The sequence below is a fragment of the Brachycentrus maculatus genome, unplaced genomic scaffold (genome assembly GCF_059751285.1).
Source record: "Brachycentrus maculatus isolate JH-2025_06_01 unplaced genomic scaffold, ASM5975128v1 h1tg000005l, whole genome shotgun sequence".
Lineage (NCBI taxonomy): Eukaryota > Metazoa > Arthropoda > Insecta > Trichoptera > Brachycentridae > Brachycentrus > Brachycentrus maculatus.
Window position 1 is genome coordinate 835,311 of NW_028280760.1, and position 21,506 is coordinate 856,816.

At 34.8% G+C, this 21,506-nt stretch overlaps 1 protein-coding gene across 20 annotated transcripts in view; it reads right to left on the bottom strand.

Annotated features, from left to right (window-relative positions):
* Positions 1-21,506, bottom strand: part of LOC148313773 (uncharacterized) — a 152,328-nt gene that overhangs the window by 108,047 nt on the left and 22,775 nt on the right. For all 20 annotated transcript variants that reach the window (XM_088256365.1, XM_088256357.1, XM_088256244.1 and 17 more), the window contains exon 2: positions 13,608-13,656. The gene's annotated coding sequence lies outside the window, so the exon portion shown is untranslated. The remainder of the gene's footprint in view (positions 1-13,607; positions 13,657-21,506) is intronic.

Genomic DNA, 21,506 nt, shown 5'->3' on the forward strand with positions numbered 1-21,506 from the left:
GAGGTCCCGGGTTCGATTCCCAAGGGGGGTAAAATAAATATAAGTGATTTTTTCACTGTAATATTTATTCAATATTACCCTGGACTGGTACCTGAAGCGGAAGGCTGATCACCTTTCCTTCGTGTGTAAACGATCAAGATAACACTGCGTTTATATGACACAGTGCCCTATGCACCATTGGGGTGCGGATAAGGGTTTATTATTATTTTTTTTTTATATTTGGTTCCCAAATATTTCAATATAACCTTTTTTAATGAGGACTGTTTATTTAAGGTTAACGGCGTATATTATAAGGTTATGTGAATGAGTATGGGTCAAAAATAACGACGATCAAGTGAAAAAATACAAAACTTAATCTTGTAACATTCACCAATTCTACCCATGATTGGCAACCACACCACTCGAATTCTTGGAACTTCTATATATAGATGTCAAAAAATAATATAAAAAAAAAACTTTCATGATTGGAGGCGATCCAGATTTTTTAACAAGTATTTGAACACACTTATAATGTTGTACTCAGTATTATAGTCACAATGAAATAATTACTTGTGGATATTATCCGGGACGACACACACTATCTGAATCATATCTTAATAATAATAATTTAATTTTTTTAGAGTAGTAACTCACTGAAAACAAAACAATGGGTGTAAAGAATGAGATAAGGAATCATAATTAAGGGTGGAAGGGTAGTGGGAAAATATTACAAGGACAAAAGTATTCAGAGCGTCTACCAACGCCTAACAAGATAATATTATTCCGATATTAAGGTTTTTAATATTAGAATAACTGAAAATAATAATAACCAGCTATCACTACCTGCAGGGATAGGGAGTAAATAACGCTACAATCTTCGCCTCTTCCACATTAATGCATCTCCTCATACCTACACGCCGATTATTGCAACTCTTGACCTGACCACTTTTAGTTAAATGAAATACTTTATTACCCCAAATTTTCCTCGGTCTTCCGCTAGTTCTATTACCAACCCTCATAAATGAATAATCTTCGCCTCAAGTTATTTTGTTTTGCTATGCTTTCTTCACTCATTCGTTTCACATGCCCAAACCGTCTCAACACGCCTCTCTTAATTTGATGCTCATCTCCTAGCACTATTTTCTTATATCACCATTCGAACATCTATCATACAACGTTCACCCGCACATTCGTCTGAGAGCGACTGCATTCAGTCTACTTTCATCCTTTTTGCCAACTCCACGCTTCACTTCCATACATTAGGGTTGGAAACAGAACTCCATTTTGCTGTCAGTTTAATTTTCGCTGATATGGTTTTTATATGCTATACCTGAATTCAGTGCACAATTTACTGTTCCCAGCATTCATTCATAAATATTTTTACTACTAGTAGTACTACCATCACGCCGTTTCTCCGCAGGGATAGGCAGAGAGGATGGAACGCCATACTCTTCTGTCCTGACATACACTCCTCGCCTCCTTCACATCCAAACATCTAGTCATACATGCCCTCCGATTACGCAGACTTTTGACACCGCCAGATTTTAGGTTCTGATAGATCTGATCGTACTAAGTCTTTTTCGGTCGTCCTCGTTCTGTTTTCCCTCTCACATTCGCCACATATATTTTCTTGGTCATTCTCTCGTTATCCATTCGCTCTACATGTCCATCCATTCGCTCCACATTTTTGTATGTTGGAATAATATAAAAAATATAAATACTGACGATATTAAACTGGAGTCTTAAATCATAATCCGACGGGGAATTGAAGGAACCGCAATAAATTTGCCATTCGCACCATTCCGGCTAAAGATATCTTATCCCCCGAAAGGAAAAATATTTTGTTGGGCGATTTGGGATTTCGCCATAATAGGATTTAATATTCCGCCGGGAAGCTTTTAATTAGAAATGAAATTGTTAGTGGAGGAGGTGGGGAAGGATGAATAGAAGAGGAAATACTACCGAGCGGGGGAGAGGGAAGATGGAAGATGGGAGGGCCGTGGTTCACTTTGCGGACCTTTCTCTCTACATAAAAGAGATCGGTAAAAACAAAACAAACCAAAAAGGTTTGGAATTAATTCCATTATGGAACCATTGTTAGCTCCCCGTTAACGCTGAATAATATTTAAATTCGCGATTAATTTTAATACAACACTAAATACGAGGGAAAAATATTATTTTTTGCGTGATAACGTCGCTACATCTCAATTTCCCACCAAGACGCTTCAGCCTATATTTTCTAAAAATACATTCATAATAGCAGACAATAGTTTAATGACTATTATATGTATAAATAACTACACGATTCAAAACACAGGAACACGTCAAACAAAATCTACCACATACCTTCCTCATTTGTTAAAAAGAACTTTGATTTTTAATTTATGTTTTACTTAGTAAATAAAACTATTTCTTAAAATCTATTGCGACACGTGTTTCCATGCATTCTGCATCATTTTCACGTTAGAAAAATGAAAATGATGCGGAATGCATCGAAGTATGTGTCGCAATAGATTTAAAGAAAAAGTGGTATTTACAAATGAAAACTTAAATTAAAAATAGATAGATTTTACCACAAAGTGCCGAATCAATTGATGAACTTTGATTATTATGCAATAAAGTTGTAAAACCTGCTTTCATTATCCATACAGTCGTTAAAAATAAAAAATATAAAATATATATACTCCAGAGCTATTCATAAACTGATCATGAAAGTGGGTAGATCTGAAATAGATCGTATCATTCAACCATGTTGTAATTGATTGTATAAACGTATTTCTTTCATTATAATTTTATGGGCAAATATTGTAAAACGTGCCCTCGGCACGGAAAAACTCAGTGAAGGCACATTATTATAATTTTAATAACGTTTATGATTTAATAAATAAATAAATTTGCTAATTGTGTATATGTTTTTTTTTATTATTAACAAAAGTATTGGCGAAGTGCATTTTTAGTACCTTGTAATATTCGAAAATGCGTGAAAAGTTTAAAAACGGATAACAATAATATTTGTATGTGTGGCCTCGTACTGGCATTATGCGTTTTTCACGTCTGACAAGGCCTTCGTGAAAAAGTGCCAAAAGGACCAATAGCGTGCAAGTTACATCACGAGACCACTCAATTTTTTTAGACCCCTGGGGGTAAGAACGACATCCTTAATATTAGCGTTTAAAATATCTTAACAGGTATAAAACTATTTATAGTAATAAATCTCATGTATACCTTGTTGTATGCTTGTGTCCTGGGCGCAGAATAAATACATAACATTATTCAAAAAGGTCGAAAGATTAACATGGAGGAAATAGGGACCAAGAGCTGTTTTTGACAAGAAAAATAATTACCAAAGCGTAAATAAAGCACACAAAAAATAAATGAAGCTAATAACATTTCTCTTTGTTACTTGACACGCAGGAAAATCACTAATGAGGATCAAGTGGATTCGTTTAAGAGTTCAAATCATTAATCCATGCAATCTTCTAAATTATTAAAAAGCGAATAAAGGTAATATTTCAGATTGTAAAAAATGTTAAAAAATGATCCTAGAGTATCAGGAAGTTTTCAATTTTATATGGAAAAATCTCGCTGAAGCCATCAGACACAAGGACGAAGGAAGATAGATATCAAAAGGAAATAGCAACTAAAGAAAAAGATATTGAGAATCTGATTTTCCAGGTTGAAAACGTGTTTCATAACGATAACATCACAGGGAATGTAAATTTGCGTATCTATTCAAGGCGACCGATTTCTTCGAGCATTCAGTCATTAAAATATTATCTCGAATCGAGGATTCCGAACACGCACCAAATACAAATCTTTAAGTGTATTTTAATCTTGATTGCCGACAAAGTCGTCTTAATTGAGAATTGTACCATCATATTTAAATAAAGTAAGCAGAATCACATAAACGTCTCGGTATTGGATTTTCTGACTTTTAACCTGATCCCTTTTTTCTACATTAAAATAAGGTTAATATTTTTTTATTCGATAATAATAAAAACAACCAACCATCACGCCGCTTCCTCGACGGGATAGACAGATAAAACGCCCCGCCAATATATATTTGCCAACAATCACCACCTCTCCATAATGCATTTCCTCATACATACTCGCTGATTATTCCGACTAACCTGACCACTTTCAAGAATTTGAAATACTCGATCATGCACAGTTTTTATCGGCCTTCCTTTACTTATAATACCAACAACATTCGCCTCATAAATTCGTTTTAATAATCACACGACCGAACCATCTCAACACACCTTTCTTAGTTTTATCGATAATGCTTACCTCATACATGCATTTTTTCCTTGTATTGCCATTGGAACATCGATCATACAAAAATTTCCCTGTGAGAGAACGAAAACAACTACGTATCGGAAATTTATTTTGCCCCAAGCACACATGATTTTTTAAAGAAAATCAGGGGAAAACATACCCAGTATTACATTAAATTACAGCCCCCAGCTCACGCGTGGTCTTTTACAAAAGAAAAAAGAAAAACTAAAAAGGCGAGGGTGGAATGGCCGCGCGAAAAGACGATTCACCAGCGGCAGGAGGGTAGTACGCGCAGTAAGATAAATATACATCTCACTCAAACAACATTTCAACAATATTCGCGGGCGGGGTTTAAAAATTCATACGTGATCTCCGTCCCGGCTGGCGTTACTCGGAGACGCCATAAATAAGAGGAGATAATTCCGCGAGGAAGACGTGGAAATATGGTGAGAGTGATGCGGGGTAGGCGTACCTGATCCGCAGAGGGGGTTGGAGCATTGCGAATAAATATCAGGGGTATCATCGAAACATCGCGAAAGACCAAGGCGAGTTGGTGCATTGCGAATAAATAATATCAGGGGCCTATTTCTCATCAAAACACCACGAAAGACCAACGCGAGTCGGTGCATTGGGAATAAATAATATCAGGCGCCTATTTCTCATCAAAACACCACGAAAGACCAACGCGAGTCGGTGCATTGGGAATAAATAATATCAGGCGCCTATTTCTCATCAAAACACCACGAAAGACCAACGCGAGTCGGTGCATTGCGAATAAATAATATCAGGCGCCTATTTCTCATCGAAACATCAAGAAAGACTCGCGTTGGAGCATGGCGAATAAATATCAGACGCCTATTTCTCATCGAAACATCAAGAAATACTCGCTGAACACAAAACTCGCTTTGCCAGAAGATCCTAAAACGAAGTTATCGAATTAAAAATTAATCAGGCTCCATCGGAGGCGCCGCTGGCGCTTCAAGTGTATCAGGGAGATATGATTTCGATAGAGTAAGCAGAATTCTTCGTGAGGAATTTGAAATTAGATTTTCGTCGGTTGAATAACGCTCCGCGAGCACATACATTGATTCAACAAATTAAGACTCGGTTCCTGAACCTTCGCGGGAACTGTACTTATCATAGGGAGGTTAGGTTGCTTCAGGACTCAATCTGCCTTCCGCGAACAAGAATATAGCGAGACATTCGATTTCACCCGTGTGAAATTAATTCTGACTGCATATTTTCCATAGTTATATTTTTTACAACATTGAGTGTCCAAATACTTGTTCCCAGTATGTAAAAAATGCAAAGAAAGCCTCTGCTAAATAAAAGCTTTCCCAAAAAACTACCATATATGGCTCCAGTGAACTCACATGGACAGTGTCATGAGATTATTGATTTTTATTATTTTTTATTTAATATAGCTAAAAAAAATATTAAAATTTTATTCATTTTCTGACATTTCTACTTTTAACATATGTATCTCAATACTACATAGTTGCGCTGTTCTACTCCAAAAGAATCTTAGCTCTTGTGTTTGGAGAGGGACATTGAAATAAACACTCTCATTGTTTATTGTTTATACTTACGAATGATAAATCAGTTTTTTTTTTAAATATGTAGTAGTCATACTTATATGAAGAAGAATAATTCTTACGATATATAGTTCCAAATTTATTAATAATCTTCATTTTTTTAGACTAGATAGATATCTAGTTCCAAAAAGTATGTAGTGTGGTCATCAATCATGGGTAGAATGATGTACGTGTGTAAGGTGATCACTTAACCAGCCTATGACTAGGTCATAAGCTCTTTAAATGCCCAAACTTTCATATTCTTTATATTTCATCTATGTTGAAATGTATAAATGTAAAAATAAAAAGTCTAGAAATCCAGATTTGTGAACAAGGATTTGGCCACACACAAAATGTTGTGAATATACCAATTTTGTTTGGGATATCGACTTAGGATTCTGAATTGAACGCAGGTTTAACCGTGGAAAAGAGATAATTGGCACTTTTATGAATACTTAACCGGTGTGTAAAATTTTACAGCATGTTTGTTCGTCAGACGATGTGCCGTCGGTAGCGAATATACAACGTATTTGATTATTATATTATATTGTTTACGTTTGAGCATATTATCCATTATAGCAGGTCATATTGATAATAATTGATGGGGGTGCGTTTTACGAGATTTAATTATATTTAATTATGTTGGGAAATTAGGCGTACTCATGATATGTTTATTAAACCAGTTAGCATAGAGCGGGAGTTCATATGGAAATACTATTTAGTTAATTAAATCTTTATAACAAGGTGTTAGTTAACAAAGTTAATGCCGACACCATTTGTCACTCATTTTATCATAGTTTCATATTAATTTAATTATGGTTTTCACTAATACAGGTACTTAAAATTTATATTATTTCGAGAAATAAAAATACTTTGTGTTCTGATCCAGTCACATTTTTATTAACCAACTAGTTTCGGCAACAACCTGTTGCCCTCTTCAGGGTTACATTTATTACTTTTTTCAGTTACATTTAGTAATAAATGTAACCCTGAAGAGGGCAACAGGTTGTTGCCGAAACTAGTTGGTTAATAAAAATGTGAGTGGATCAGAACACAAAGTATTTTTATTTCTCGAAATAATATATCAATATGATCCACAAAGTTAATGCTTTCAATATTCAAAACTTAAAATTTAGGCGATATTTCTTTGATATACACACCTGATAGGTAAAAAAACCATAAAATAAAAAGAAGAAGCCAACTATTTCAATTCAATTTAAAAAAAGGGGCTTATGTGTTTTATCCTTAAAAGACTCGCACCCATTAGCAATGTACAACGCGAGCTAGTACGAGAACGGGTAGGCTACCCCGAATACCGTAGGCATTGCTGCTATTCCGTATAGCAGTAGCGTCTCATTCACCCAGAGCTCCTTCACTTACGTCACCTGCACTCCACCATACATATTCTACTTTAGACATTGGTACCATAAACCAAGCTAGGAAACAAAATAGACAAAAAAAACCCTCTTCTAGTGGAGCGTAAGGCCTGGCGACAGTCAACAGTGCGCTTCTTCTGAGTAGTTTGACGTGATTTCCTGCCAGCAATGATCAAATGCTTAGAAGTTCCTGATTTATCCTTCCTGCTAGTTTATCCTTCCTGTTCCCAACACAGATTGAAATAAAACATATTTTATATCTAGAAGAAACAAAAATCCATTTAATGATCTATAAAACCTTGTACATAATAAGCAAAGTAAATAATAAATGCAAATCCTATCTAAAAAAACATATTCTATACTCCTATACTCATGAATCTAGACCACAAGACTAATTACCCTACGTTCATTTCCTTCTTTATAACCCTTATCCGCACCTAATGCTGCATAAGTCACTGCATCGTATTGACGCAGTATTATCTTGATCGTTACTTACATGAAGGCAAGGTATCACTCGTTTCAGGGACCAGTCCGGGGTAATATTAAATAAACATTATAGTATTAAATCACCAAAAAAATAAATTCACCCCTTCCCCTGGGAATCGAACACGAGACTTCCAGCACGGTAGCTAAACAAGCTAACCATCACACCACGGAGGCGGACAGTTTCATATAGTTACAAGTATTATCAAGTTAACACAAAATGGGTGATTCGATGCGGTACCCTGTGCACCACAAAGAAGTGAAGAAAAGATGATAAGTTACACGCAAATGTGCGACATCAGCGGGCATCTCAGCCATAAACTAAATTATGTAATGATTACCCGTAAAATACGACTGGCCAGTAAGTTGACCCTCATTCGCTATGCCTACTATTACCCAGAATCGTACCCAGTGGACTATTTAATTTATATATCTGTAAGCGGTAGCCTAGTAGCTGAAGATCAATAAAAGTCGTAAAAAGGTCTACAACGGCCGGTGGAATGACGGCAAGTTACGGCAGCCCTGGGCGAGAGCGGCAGTAAAGGGCGTTATTGTGATTACACCGCTCGCGACACGGCCGTTTGCATACTCATTACTGGTCCTCGATCTCCGCTGGATTTACTCAAAATCGTTATACATGCTCTATTAGGGCCAGTCAATAAAAATGGTCAACGATTATTTTTAACACACACAAATAAATGTGCGGCAAATCGTATGAAAGATGCGCGAACGATGATAAGTAAAGAATGCAGGGATGAGCATTATCGATAAAATTAAGAAAGGCGCGTTGAGACAGTTAGGGCATGTGAATCGAATGAGTGAAGATAGGATGGTTAAACAAATTTCTGAGGCGAATGCGGTTGGTAATAAAAGCAGCGGAAGACCGAGGAAAACTTGGCATGATCAAGTATTTCAAATACTTGAAAGTGGTCATGTCAGTCGGAAAGTCGGAATAATTGGCGTATACCGTATGTCGCTTACTCCTTTAAAGAACGTCATAAATCAAAAAACTTGACTTATCAGAAGATCGTTATTAAAGTTTAAAAATATAATACAATGTATTAAAAATAAATATCAAGCCACTTATTGAACTTTTTACTGTGCAACAGAGCTTTTTAGGTAAAATCTGAAGGTTTTTTCCCCATTTGAAAAATATTTTGTACTTATATTTAAAAAATAATTAACCAACACCTTTTCTTCAAAATGCAAAAACAACACTTTCTGCCCTTTAGCGGGTAGATATTAAGTTAAAAATATGCCTTTTTTCTGGGATATAGTTCATTTTCTGGGTATTCCGAAAACAAGCTCAATTGAAAATTGACGATTTTTGATTTATGACGTTCTTGAAAGGGGTGAGCGTTGTATGAATATGAAAGAGGCCAAGATTGTGTGCAAAGACAGATTGGTGCAGTGTTCGTTAGTAAGTTACATTTTGAGTGTGTCCAAATATCTCCAATTGGGAGTCATTTTTATATTATTTTATGACAGAAAATAATATTAAAAAAATTACCCGTAAATACCCAGAATTCCATATTCTTCTTCATCTATGTTGAGATGTCAAAAAAATAATATAAATTTTAAGTTTTTATGCATTCGCGCAACGAAACACGTATCACATTGGATTTTAAGAAATAGTGGAATTTACCAATTAAAACTGAAATTGAAAATGTTAGAAATTTCGTTAGATTTGACAAAACTAGTCCATAACTACATTGATTTTAAACACAAGATACAGAGCGATGGTTATTTATGAGGTAAATAATAGTGTTGGGTGGATAAAGGCAGGGGTGTAAGGATGACCCTTATGTTATATTATCAAATTGTAATTTAAATTTTAATCGATCGCAAAAAAGCAAGTGAAATGATTAAAATCAAATTTACACAGCCGTTAATTGCGACGTTTGTGGCAATTAGTTGATAGACCACACAACTCGCAAACTACACATTAACCTGTACAAACGCACAAACGTGGTGCACACGTGGCAAATCCGACGGACAAATTTAGCAAACTGTCCAATCACGTGCCAAACGTAATAATCCTTCGGTGATGGGATTCGTGTTCAAACATTATGCAATATTGCCGAGCGTGTTAAGGAAGGAATGGGAGAAATAGTACCGAAAGCTTATTTCCTTCTCTACTACACTCGTACTACATTTTGACATCTCGACAGAAGAATATGGAAGTCTGGATATCTACAGGGCTTCTGACGTGTCATGGGTTGGTTTAGTGATTGCACGTGTAACAGTTACCATTTTCCCATTGTATACAGCCATAGTACAAAAAAAATGTAATTCATATTGGAATACATATCGCTCACTCCTTTCAACTACGTCACATATAAAAAAACTTGACTTTTCAGGAGATCGTTTTTAAAGTTTAAGAATATAATAAAATGTATTAAAATATATATCAAGCCACCTATTGAACTTTTTACTGTGTATCAGATCTTTTTAGGTAAAACCTAAAAGATTTTTCTCCATTTGAAAAATATTTAGTATATTTAAAAAATAATACATTTTCTTCAAAATGCTAAAACAACAATTTCTACCCTGTACCGGGTAAATATTAAGTTAAAAATATACCGTTTTTGCTGGGATATAGTATATTTTCTGGACATTTCGAAAACATGCACAATTGAAACTCGTCGATTTTTGATATATGACGTTGTTGAAAGGAGTGAGCGATATATCATAAATCTCATGACGCTTGTTTGAGTTCAAACCAACCATAGATGGCTGTGTATGGTTGGTTTGAGAAAGCTTATAATAGACATAGATCCTTTTATTTACATGTATGGAGAAGCCTTTTTCATGCAGCATATAATTTGACCAGTTATTTTATTCACAATATTAAGATTTGTAAACTAAGATTTGAATACACCCAAAATGTTACTACATTACAATGTTACTTTATGTATGGTATAGGTCAAAGACACATTCATACATCTCCCCATACATGCCAGCAGATTCCTATTCCGACTCCTGACCTGAACACTTTCAAGTATTTGAAATACTTGATCACACCAAATTTTCCTCGATCTTCCTCTAATTCTATTTCCGCTAACAACATTCGCATAGTTAATTTGTTTTATTGTTTTTTCTTCACTTCGATTCGATTCACATGCCCGAACCATATTGACACACCTTTATTAGTTTCATCGGTAATGCTCATATCAGCCTTGCATTCTTTCTTATTAATTTTTTTTATTATTTTTGTTAATATTTAATATACTCGCCTATAGTTACGTTCATTAAATAAATTCAATGACCAACCATATCCACTGATGACTTCATTCTTACTCTGCGACATTTGATTTCCAAAAAAATCCCGAATTCATGACATTGTGACAGACGTAATATAATATTCTCTTCGGTATATAAGGTAAAACATTTAAATGTCAAATTCGCGAAACACGGGAGAAAGTTTAACGATCGGCGAGGCAGTATTTGTGAATAGTGCATTGGCAGCAAAAGGCGCCCTGAAGAAAATGATGATATACCGAATAAATTTATCAAAGATTAATCTGGAAATGCGATACGATTCTCTCTCTACCCTTCGCCTTTTTTGGAACTCAATAAAGGGTGGAAGGTGAGCGGAGTGACACAGGGATGGAGGGGATGGGGGGGGGGGGAGGGGTGATAAGCGACTTGGGTAAAGTTAAACAACGGGAACAGGGCCAGGAAATGGGAAGTTACAAGGAAAGCAGGTAACGAATAGAGAACGCCGCCGGAAACTCAATTGGCTGCGATACAGAATAAAGTATGATTAGACGTATCGATTTGTAATCAATGGTACGCGGTGACGCAGCTTACAATACTAAAACAAATACTTTTCTAATATTTAAAAAATATATATATTAAGATTTTTCTTTCAATGTGAATGTTTGTTTGTTCAAATCTTAAATCTGCCTCTTTTCTTTACTTTTTATAAAACCAGACTGCACCACAGCAATGCGTCGTCTGGTACAGCTAGTTACTAATTTTTGGACAGTGTATAACATTTTTTTTTGTAAATTTAAAATAGTCATAATTAAATTCATTTAGTAGACATTTTTACCTAAAACAACTAACAAACTAACCATCACGACGCTTCACCGCATGGGTAGGCAGAGAGAATAGAACGCAACACCACTCTGTCTCTGCAAACATTCTTCGCCTCTTCCACGTTCATGTATCTCCTCATACATACCCGCCGATTGTTACTACTCCTAACCTGACCACTTATTTATATATATATATATATATATATATATATATATATATATATATATATATATATATATATATATATATATATATATATATATATTTATTTATATATATATATATATATATATATATATATATATATATATATATATATATATATATATATATACCACCAAGTATTTGGTATACCTTATCGTGCCATGTTTTTCTCGGTCTTCCTCTGCTCCTTTTCCAATTACATTCGCCTCATAAATTTGTTTTACCGTTCTTTCCTCACTCAATCGTTCTACATGTCCAAACCATCACAACACACCTTTCTTAATTTTATCGATAATGCTTATCTCATCTTTTCGGAAATTTTTACTTTTATCATATCTAATTGCTAGTTACGCTGTGCCTCTCCACTAAAGAGACTAAGCTCTTGCGCTAAGAGGGACCCACTTATGTTTATTATTTATACTTAATTAATAACATACTAGTTTTTTTTGCACTATTTATGTGTGGTTTTTTCTTGGTCTTCTTGCCCTCATCCGCACAGGGCACTGCATCAAATTGATGTTGATTTTGAGTCGAAGTTGATCGTTAATTATGAGGAGCAAGTGTGATCAGTTCAAGTTCAGTCCTGGGTTATATTAAACAAATATTCAAGTGAAAAAACTAGTATTTATAATGACTTGTCTGAGGATCGACCCCAGGACCTCCAGAACGGTAGTCAAAGGTAGTTTTCACCATACTATGGAGGTGGATCAAAAACGTCAATCACTTTTATAAGTATAGACCCATATGATTAAACGATATTACAGATATAAACGTATCGCCCACTCCTTTCAAGAACGTCATAAATCAAAAAACTTGATTTTTCAAGAGAACGTTTTTAAAGTTTAAAAATATAATACAATGTTTTACAAATAAATATCAAGCCACTTATTGAACTTTTTAGTATGCAACAGATCTGTTTAGGTAAAACCTGAAGGTTTTTTCTCCATTTGAAAAATATTTAGTATATTTCAAAAAAAAATTAAACGATACCTTTTCTTCAAAATACAAAAAAAACACTTTCTGCCCTGTAGCGGGTAAATATAAAGTTAAAAATATGCCGCTTTTGCTGGGATATAGTACATTTTCTGGGCATTCCGAAAGTATACACAACTTAAAATTGTCGATTTTTGATTTATGACGTTCTTGAAAGGAGTGAGCGATATGTACACACACATTAAATTTACAAGAAAAAACATTATTTTATCAAGATTTAACTTGCGTATTCGTCGAGGCCAAACGCCAAACCTTTTAAAGCAGTAAACTTTACGATACATTATACAAAACGAGACTGGCTACATAAAATATTTCATTAAATTGTAAAATATTAGGCTTACGAATATTATTGGTGCTGGGAATTAATATAAAGCCCTTTATTAAATAACTTTTGAAAGGTTAGTTCAATCAAGTTAGCTAACTTCACCGTTTCTTATGCATAAAGGAAAATTAAAATTATTGTTATGAACAGGTAGGTACGACAAAATTTTCTTTACAAAACCTTCGGTTTTTATACGAACGAGAATGGAATGGCTTTTTACGGCGGGCGCTCCAGGATTGAAGGTCGTAGGGAAATCTTTCTTTACTTTATTGCTTCTAGAGAAAATCATTCCTTGATGGACAGAAGGGATATAAAACTTTGGGAATAAGAGGAAAATGCGTAAAATGTACTTACTACTTTAAATTCGAGCATCGGCCATTGAATATTGAAGCAATACTTGTCACTGAAATAAAAAATACATATTTAATTATTATTTCGATTACAACATATTTTCGCGAATGAAAAAAAATCTTATAATTTTTTTATTCATTTTAGCGCGTTTAGCTACCGTGCTGTAGGTCTCGGGATCAAAATCCGAGGAAGAAATGAAAATAAATATTAGTGATTAACACTCTTATATTTATTTAAAACAACCCTGGACTGGTCCCTGAAGTGCTGGAGTGACCACCTTGCCTTTATGTAAGTAACGATAAAGATCCCTGTGTGTATACGATGCAGTGTCCCATGCACCATCGGCTGCGGATAAGGGTTAGAAGAAGAAGAAAGTCAAAGTAGTAGCGAGTTATTACTGATAATCTTCAACACCACCTTAGTACATGACAATTACCATATGACGCTGCTCGCTAAAAGCTCGTAGCGCGCCGCGACGTCTTGAAACATACAAAGTTGAAAAAAAAAATTGTCTATCAGATACTGGATTCTTCCCTCGTACGGTCCCCGAGGGGTGGGGGAGTGTGAGAAGGGTGGGGGTCGGAGGCGGGGGTAGGGGTGGTACGCGCAAGAAACATGCACCACTACACTCGCAGTAGATGGCGCTGCACTAGCACCCACACACACACACGGCCACGGAACCCTCGCGTGATCCGGAACATACGATGATCCGCCGGAGCGGTCTGCGACATACAGAGCAGGTCCGGTCCTATGCGCTTTATGAATACCGTCAAAGCGAAATGAGACGTCGCACGGTGCGTTATATTGGCAATCTAGCGGAACTTTATTATTTTTTTCGATGGCTTATATTTTGAAAAAAATATTTTATTCCAATAGAAAACAAACCATTTTACAAAACTGTTTAATTATTTTTAAATTAAGTCATTCCGAAAAATACATAATCGTATCGGAAACCCGAGCTTCAGCGCGCCGTTGGGGGTGAGCGGTTTTAAACGAATGCGCATCAGTCGCTTGAGTCATCATATTATAAATTTGTGTTATGTATGTGTAATATTTGTTTATATTTTTATAGTATTAATTTATCAAGGTATACTGTACGTGTTTTTATTTGAGTAAATATTATTTCATTAGCCTGCAAAGTCTTGTTGAACTTATAGCTCGTAAATATAAATTATAATTGGTTTATTCCAATTATAACTAGGCTTTTAGTAAGCCATACCCTAAAATACCGTACTATGACAGTATTTTTATAAAAGCTTAACTTATATTCTTATTAGCATATAGAATAACTTTTTGCTTAACTTGCCATACCCATACATTTTTTTCTCAATTTCAGAATGACTACGTAAATTTCTCGTCAGGCTATTTTTGACATACGGGTCGTAGATTCGAAACGCGTGAGAGTTGAAGCCATAATTGCATATGTTTTGGAGCAATTTAATATGCTTTCAGTGTTACTTAAGATTTTGACTAGTTTTAAAACAAAAATCAGAAGTGTTTGTCAAAAAATTGGGCAAAAGTGGAATAAATCGGGTAGATCTCGAAAACAATTATTGAGTTTAAATTCTTTATGGATTATTCAAGGAAATCTTATGTTTTCTAATATTTTTACTCAAGTTCTATCAAGTACTTTGAAAAATAGCTCAATTTGTAAGCCTTGTAGGCCTTGAAAGGTTTTTGAATCGTGTGCATCGAAGGTCAAAAAACGAAAAATACAAAATCATGTTAAATTAACAACCCAACAAGAGTTGTCCTTGGCCACAGTAATCAAACTGAGAAAAACTGGAATAAGAGATTCTGCCGCCTTCATCAGAGAGTTATCTTCTGCCTTCCTAACAATAAAAAAATATTTCAATAAAAAATAAGCCGAATTATCTGCGGATTAAGCACTACCTATAAAATAATCTAAAAACCCATCAGTATGATATCATAAGGCAACAAATGATAGATATAAATCGGAAACAATATCCACCTTACTAAGCGAAAGAATCTGTGAAATTCTCCAGCAATCACCATCAACGAAATTTCAGCTGAAATTCCGCTTTAGTCACTTAACGATCATACTGGGGCGCGATTATCCAAGGTTCAAGAAGAAGTGCTTGAAACTCTTTGTTACTCGAAAAACATTAGTTAAAATAAAATTCTAAAGTGGGTCTGTCATGGTGCCGACAAAATAGGTACCGAAAAAATTTTCAGAAGACCATCATACAGACAAAAAATTGTTTAGTATTACTATGATGTCAATACAAATATGTATACTTATAGTGGAACTGTTAAACACAACAAAAAATATATTTGGCAAAATCGTGCACCATTGTCGACTAGATATTGGCACCCCATTTAATTGGTTTTTATTAAAGAAACGGTGAACACAATGACTACAGAAGTTGATGAAAGAAAAAAATTTGGATGAAATTACGACACTTTCTCCAACAAAAATACTTGTGAATGAAATAAAAATGCACGTGAAGCTTACGATGAATTTTGTATGATAGACGGTAAAGTATCCGATGCCATGTGATCATGTTTATCTATTCAAACAGAACTTAAAATATGAGTTTAATGAATCAGAAGAATATTTAAATAATAGTGATTCTGAATAAAACATAACTTGAATATTCTCCATTTTCAAATAATTCCTGGCCTCATATACGAATATATACCTTTCTTTTACAAACATTGGTGATGACGTTTTATGCATATATGCATCTACAACAAATATTTAAATAATATTAATATCTGCCAAAACATTTAAGTGTAATACAAACACATTTAACTGTGACCTCTTTTCATAAAGCATGAAAGTTGTTTTAATACCCATTTTATCATATCTTTCTAGAAATACTATAAGATAAATACAAAATGTTCACTCAATCATGTATTTTATAAGTGATAGTATCCAAAAACCTACTTAAACCGGTATATTTTAAGCGTAATAATAAAGTACCCCTAGATTGCCAAAATAACGCACTGTGCGTCGATGCAATATCGCAAAATCACAGCATCGAAAAATGTATCTAATTTACATATTTCCATCAGACGAAAAATATTATGAAATTCAAAACACAATAAAAAATAATAATAATATTTTGACTGTACCCGGAGCCGTGTTCCGAAATTAGAGTAGTGTGGTTGTCAATCATGGGTAAAATGGTGAATGTTAAATGTATGTAAAGTAATCACTTAAATCAACCTATAACATATCGTAAGCCCAGTACATATCAAGACTCTTCTTGATATATTCTTCAACTGCGTTGAGATGTCAATTTTCAAATGTCAAAGTAGATATACCCTGTTGCATTCTAAACCCATAAATGTAATCAAATTCTCACAATATATTGAGTGTGTTTGTTTACAAATCGAGGTTTGTCCACACAGGAATTATTTCAACTCCATTTCTTACTATTCTGTTCTGTATGTTTTACTGTATATTGTTTTTTCTTCAGCCGTTCGATTCGTGCCCAAATCATGTCAACACACCTTTCTTACGTTTATCGATAAAACTTATCTCAGCCTAACACACTACGCTATGAAATTAACTTTTCGCTTTAATTTCACCCCTGTAGTGATTGCCTTAGCGGAGAGACTAGTTGAAAAAATCTCATTGAGCGTAGATATAATAACAGCACTACTAATATTATACAATATTTTGTAGTTATACTGAGTTCTTACATATAAAATAAAATATTCTTATAAGCCAAATAAGTGTATGACCGAAAAGCATTTGGTAAATAATATCAACGCAGCAGAAAAGTGGCACATGAAAATTCAAGACGAGAAAGAAAAAGTCGTTGGATTATTCAGGGACCATTTACATCTAGCGAGACTATTTTGACAGAGAATTATTATGACCGTATCGCGGGAGAAGTCTATAAAAATGCTGATCCATAATCCCGGGGCTAGATTCACAGAGCGGGGGGAAAACACGCTGTTTTGTCATAATTTATATACGATCAAGATAACACTGCGTTTATATGATGCAGTGCCCTATTCACGATCGGGTGCGGATGAGGGTTTGAATGAAAAATATATATACATTAAATTATATGGATGACGGTTTGAATGAAAAAAAAAGCTAAATTGTAAACCCACGCATATTTATGATATAAATATAGCTCTTGCGCAAAAGTGAAAAAATCTAGAAAATTGAAAGGTTGCGTAACGTGGGAGTAAATATCGAAGATTATCCGCTCGGTTTCTCATTTGCAGAAAACTATTTTAAGAAAGGACTGGAATATGATATTATTCGTAGGCGGCGGAGAGCACCGCGGCTATAAATTGATTAATAAGGGATGCGACCGGAGCTACAAGGAGCACGAAGCCGTAATATCGAGAGAGCTGGTTCGCTCATCCCAAGGACTAAAGTATTCATCCGAATGTAATGTCTGCGCCTGCAGAGATACATATATGTTACAGGGTCATCGAAAGATAATGCCAACATTAAAAAAAATATAGAACCGAAACTCTTTGTTAAACGGGTAATTCTGGCACTGAACGCTAGCTGGTAATGTCTGAATAAGACGAAACCCGTCACATATTATCATATATATCGCTCACTCCTTTCAAGAACGTCATAAAACAAAAATCGTAAATTTTCAGTTGTGCATGTTTTCGGAATGCCCAGAAAATGTACTGTATCCCAGCAAAAGAGGCATATTTTTAACTTAATATTTACTTGTTACAGGGCAGAGAGTGTTGTTTTTGCATTTTGAAGAAAAGGTATTGTTTCATTTTTTTAATTTTTTTTTTTAAATAAATAAATATTTTTTAAATGGAGAAAAAACCTTCATGTTTTACCTAAAAATATGTGTTGCACAGTAAAAAGTTATATAAGTGGCTTGATATTTATTTTTAATACATTGTATTATATTATTAAACTTTAAAAACGTTCTCCTGAAAAATCAAGTTTTTTGATGTATGACGTTCTTCAAAAGTGTGAGCGATATGTAAATAAAAGTAGAATTCCATCCAATAACCTTGTTTAATTTTGGATACATTACCCAATTTCTTTTAAAGTTTTATTTAGGAGGTGGCGTGACCTTGATACGCGCACGCGAAGTACGCCGTGCATTGAACAATAACTGGATTGGTAGAGGAGCCCCGTTGCCTGGCCTCAAAGAAGTCCTGGATTTATTTTTCTGGGGGTACGTTAAAAATATCGTGCATGCGAAAAAGATTCGGGATTTGGATCACCCGCGGAAGCGAATTTCAGCCGCTATCTTGACAGTTACTCCTGAAATAATTGCACGTACGTGGCAAGAAATCTACTACAGACTAGAGATAAGCAGAGCGACGAACGATGCACACATCGAAAAAAATCTTTTTCGGAACATTTTAAGATCAAAACCGTTGAATTACCAGTAATAGTTTTTTTTACAACAGTTATTTTAAATGTTGCCATTATTTTTCGATGACCCTGTTATTTTGGGAGACACGAGGCGCCAACGTTCTACGATCGCCAGAACACCACTGTCTCAACCGTCCATAGCCCCAAAGCCCCATAGTCGGGTTAGGGCCGAGCTGACCCCGTCACAAACATACGGTACATGCTAACAACACGGGGTGTGTTTATATATCGGCATATCCAACCCTTTTTACGCCGTGCCTGGACGTCTCGGAGGCGTTGATACGGAGAGAAAACAGATAACTCCGACACCAGAGAAGGGTTTATGGTATTGCGTCATAAGAGGAGAAGTTGGCTCAGGAAAGCTTGGCGGAAAGGGACCAACAAATAGGGATAGAAAAATCAATGGTAATAAAGAATTTTCCGAGAAAAATACATTCACAGAATTCGTACTTCCCACATAGCATGCACACATTAAGAAAAACCTATATTTGAAGCACTAACTTTGCTTTCTTCAATTTTGAAACTTAATGAGTAACTTGTTATAATTGTTAACAACCCAACTAACTGTCACGGCGCGCCGCAGGGGTAGGCAGAGAGAATAAAACGCAGACAATCTTCGTCTCGTTCATTTTCATAAATCTTCTCATACGTACAAGCTGATTATTCCGACACGTGACCTGACCACTTTCAAGTGATATATTTCAAATACTCGAAAATGCCAAGTTTTCCTCGTTCTACCAACGCTTCTATTACCAACCACATTCGCCGCATAAATTTGTTCAACGATCCTTTCTTCACTCGTTCGACTCACATGCCCCATCCATCTCAACATACCTTTCTTAGTTTTATCTATCATCTATCATACAACTTTATTCAAATTATAATTGTAAAGTATAAATAAGGATTTTAAAAAAGGGGGTATTAGATACATCACTATTTCCAGGAGCGTGCACAGATAATTAATTAGGGTAGGCAGTACAGGTAGGTAGTAAGATAAGCTAGGTACAACTTAGTAAGGTAGATAGGTACTAGATGGGTTTTTTTAAATGCCCGGGTAAGTTAGGATAGGCACTGCTTTTTTGCCTATATGAAATGCATGCGCCTGACTACTGCATAGATTTTTAAAAATAATATAAACTTGCAAGGTTCGTTAAAAGGAAAAAAATACATATTTGATGCGTTATACATGGGTCGGCAACCTGCGGCCCGCGGGCCGCATGCGGCCCGCGAGACATCTTGGTGCGGCCCGCGAGATTCTCGCCGCAACGCACATGACGGACGATATTATACACAATCGAGTGAAAGGAAGCGAGAAAGGGAGCGAAGGGAATCTCATTGATTTTATTAAATACAATAAATGTCGTTAAAATATACACTTAGCGTTTTATTTTTAAAACTAAAATATTTGTACATAAATATTGTATGTATACCTACTGCAAGTGCGGCCCGCACTGAATCCCATGAAAAATATTTGGCCCTTTTACAACAAAAGGTTGCCGACCCATGCGTTATACGATATAAGAAACATAACAATTGATATGATATTTGCTGTATAATTTAACGTCCAACACTAAATTCTAAGTATTGATACCAGGTAACACAGTGATAAGATGGCAAGTAGTACGAATATGTGTATGTATATATATGTACAATATAAATACATAATTTACGAAGGTTTGTTTGGGAATTACAATAGAAGAGTCACGAAAGGGTATGGAGGCAGTAATAATGCAAAGCGTAATGGCCTGAAATATTAAGCACAGTTTCCGCAAGGATTGCAACAATTCAGCACTAAATCAATCCGGGACACAATGACGGGAATACCTCTCCAGGTACAATCCAGGCTTGATTAATGATATCTACCCAGAATCATTACATGTAAAGTTGTCGTAATTCAAGGGAACTGTTCGGCGAGCTGTGCAACAAGACAGTGAATAATATAAGATATAATTAAAATGTAACTTTATTTTAAAATTACTATAAATATTTTATTATAACTTAATTATAATGTTTACCGGTTTCGAAGCTAACCGCTTCTTCATCAAGACTGATTAATACTTAATATAGTATTATACAATAAAATGGAAAATCACAAAGTAAGTGCTTCAAATATAAATTATAATATTTACTTTGTTTATAAAAAAATATATAAAACGAACTCCCTCTCTAAACACAAGTATCTACATTATTAGAGAGGTAGAAACGTTATATTTGAAATGTTTTGTATATTTACCAACTATTTTGTATTATTTAAATACTTATGTATTTTGTAAAAAAAACGTTAAAAAAGTTATCTTAACCCTGAAAGCAGAAAATAAATAATTATTTTAAAATTTAATAAATACGTATTGTAAATTATGTATTATGTTGAAGAAGAATATGGAAGTCTGGGTACTTACAGGGCTTATGACCTATCATAAGCTCGTCATAATCTCTGTAAATATCCAGACTTTCATATTCATTCATCTTTGTTTATTTTTACATTTATTTGAGATATCAAATAAATGTAAAAATAACTCCAATGTAGAAAAAACCCAGATTTGTGAACGAGTATT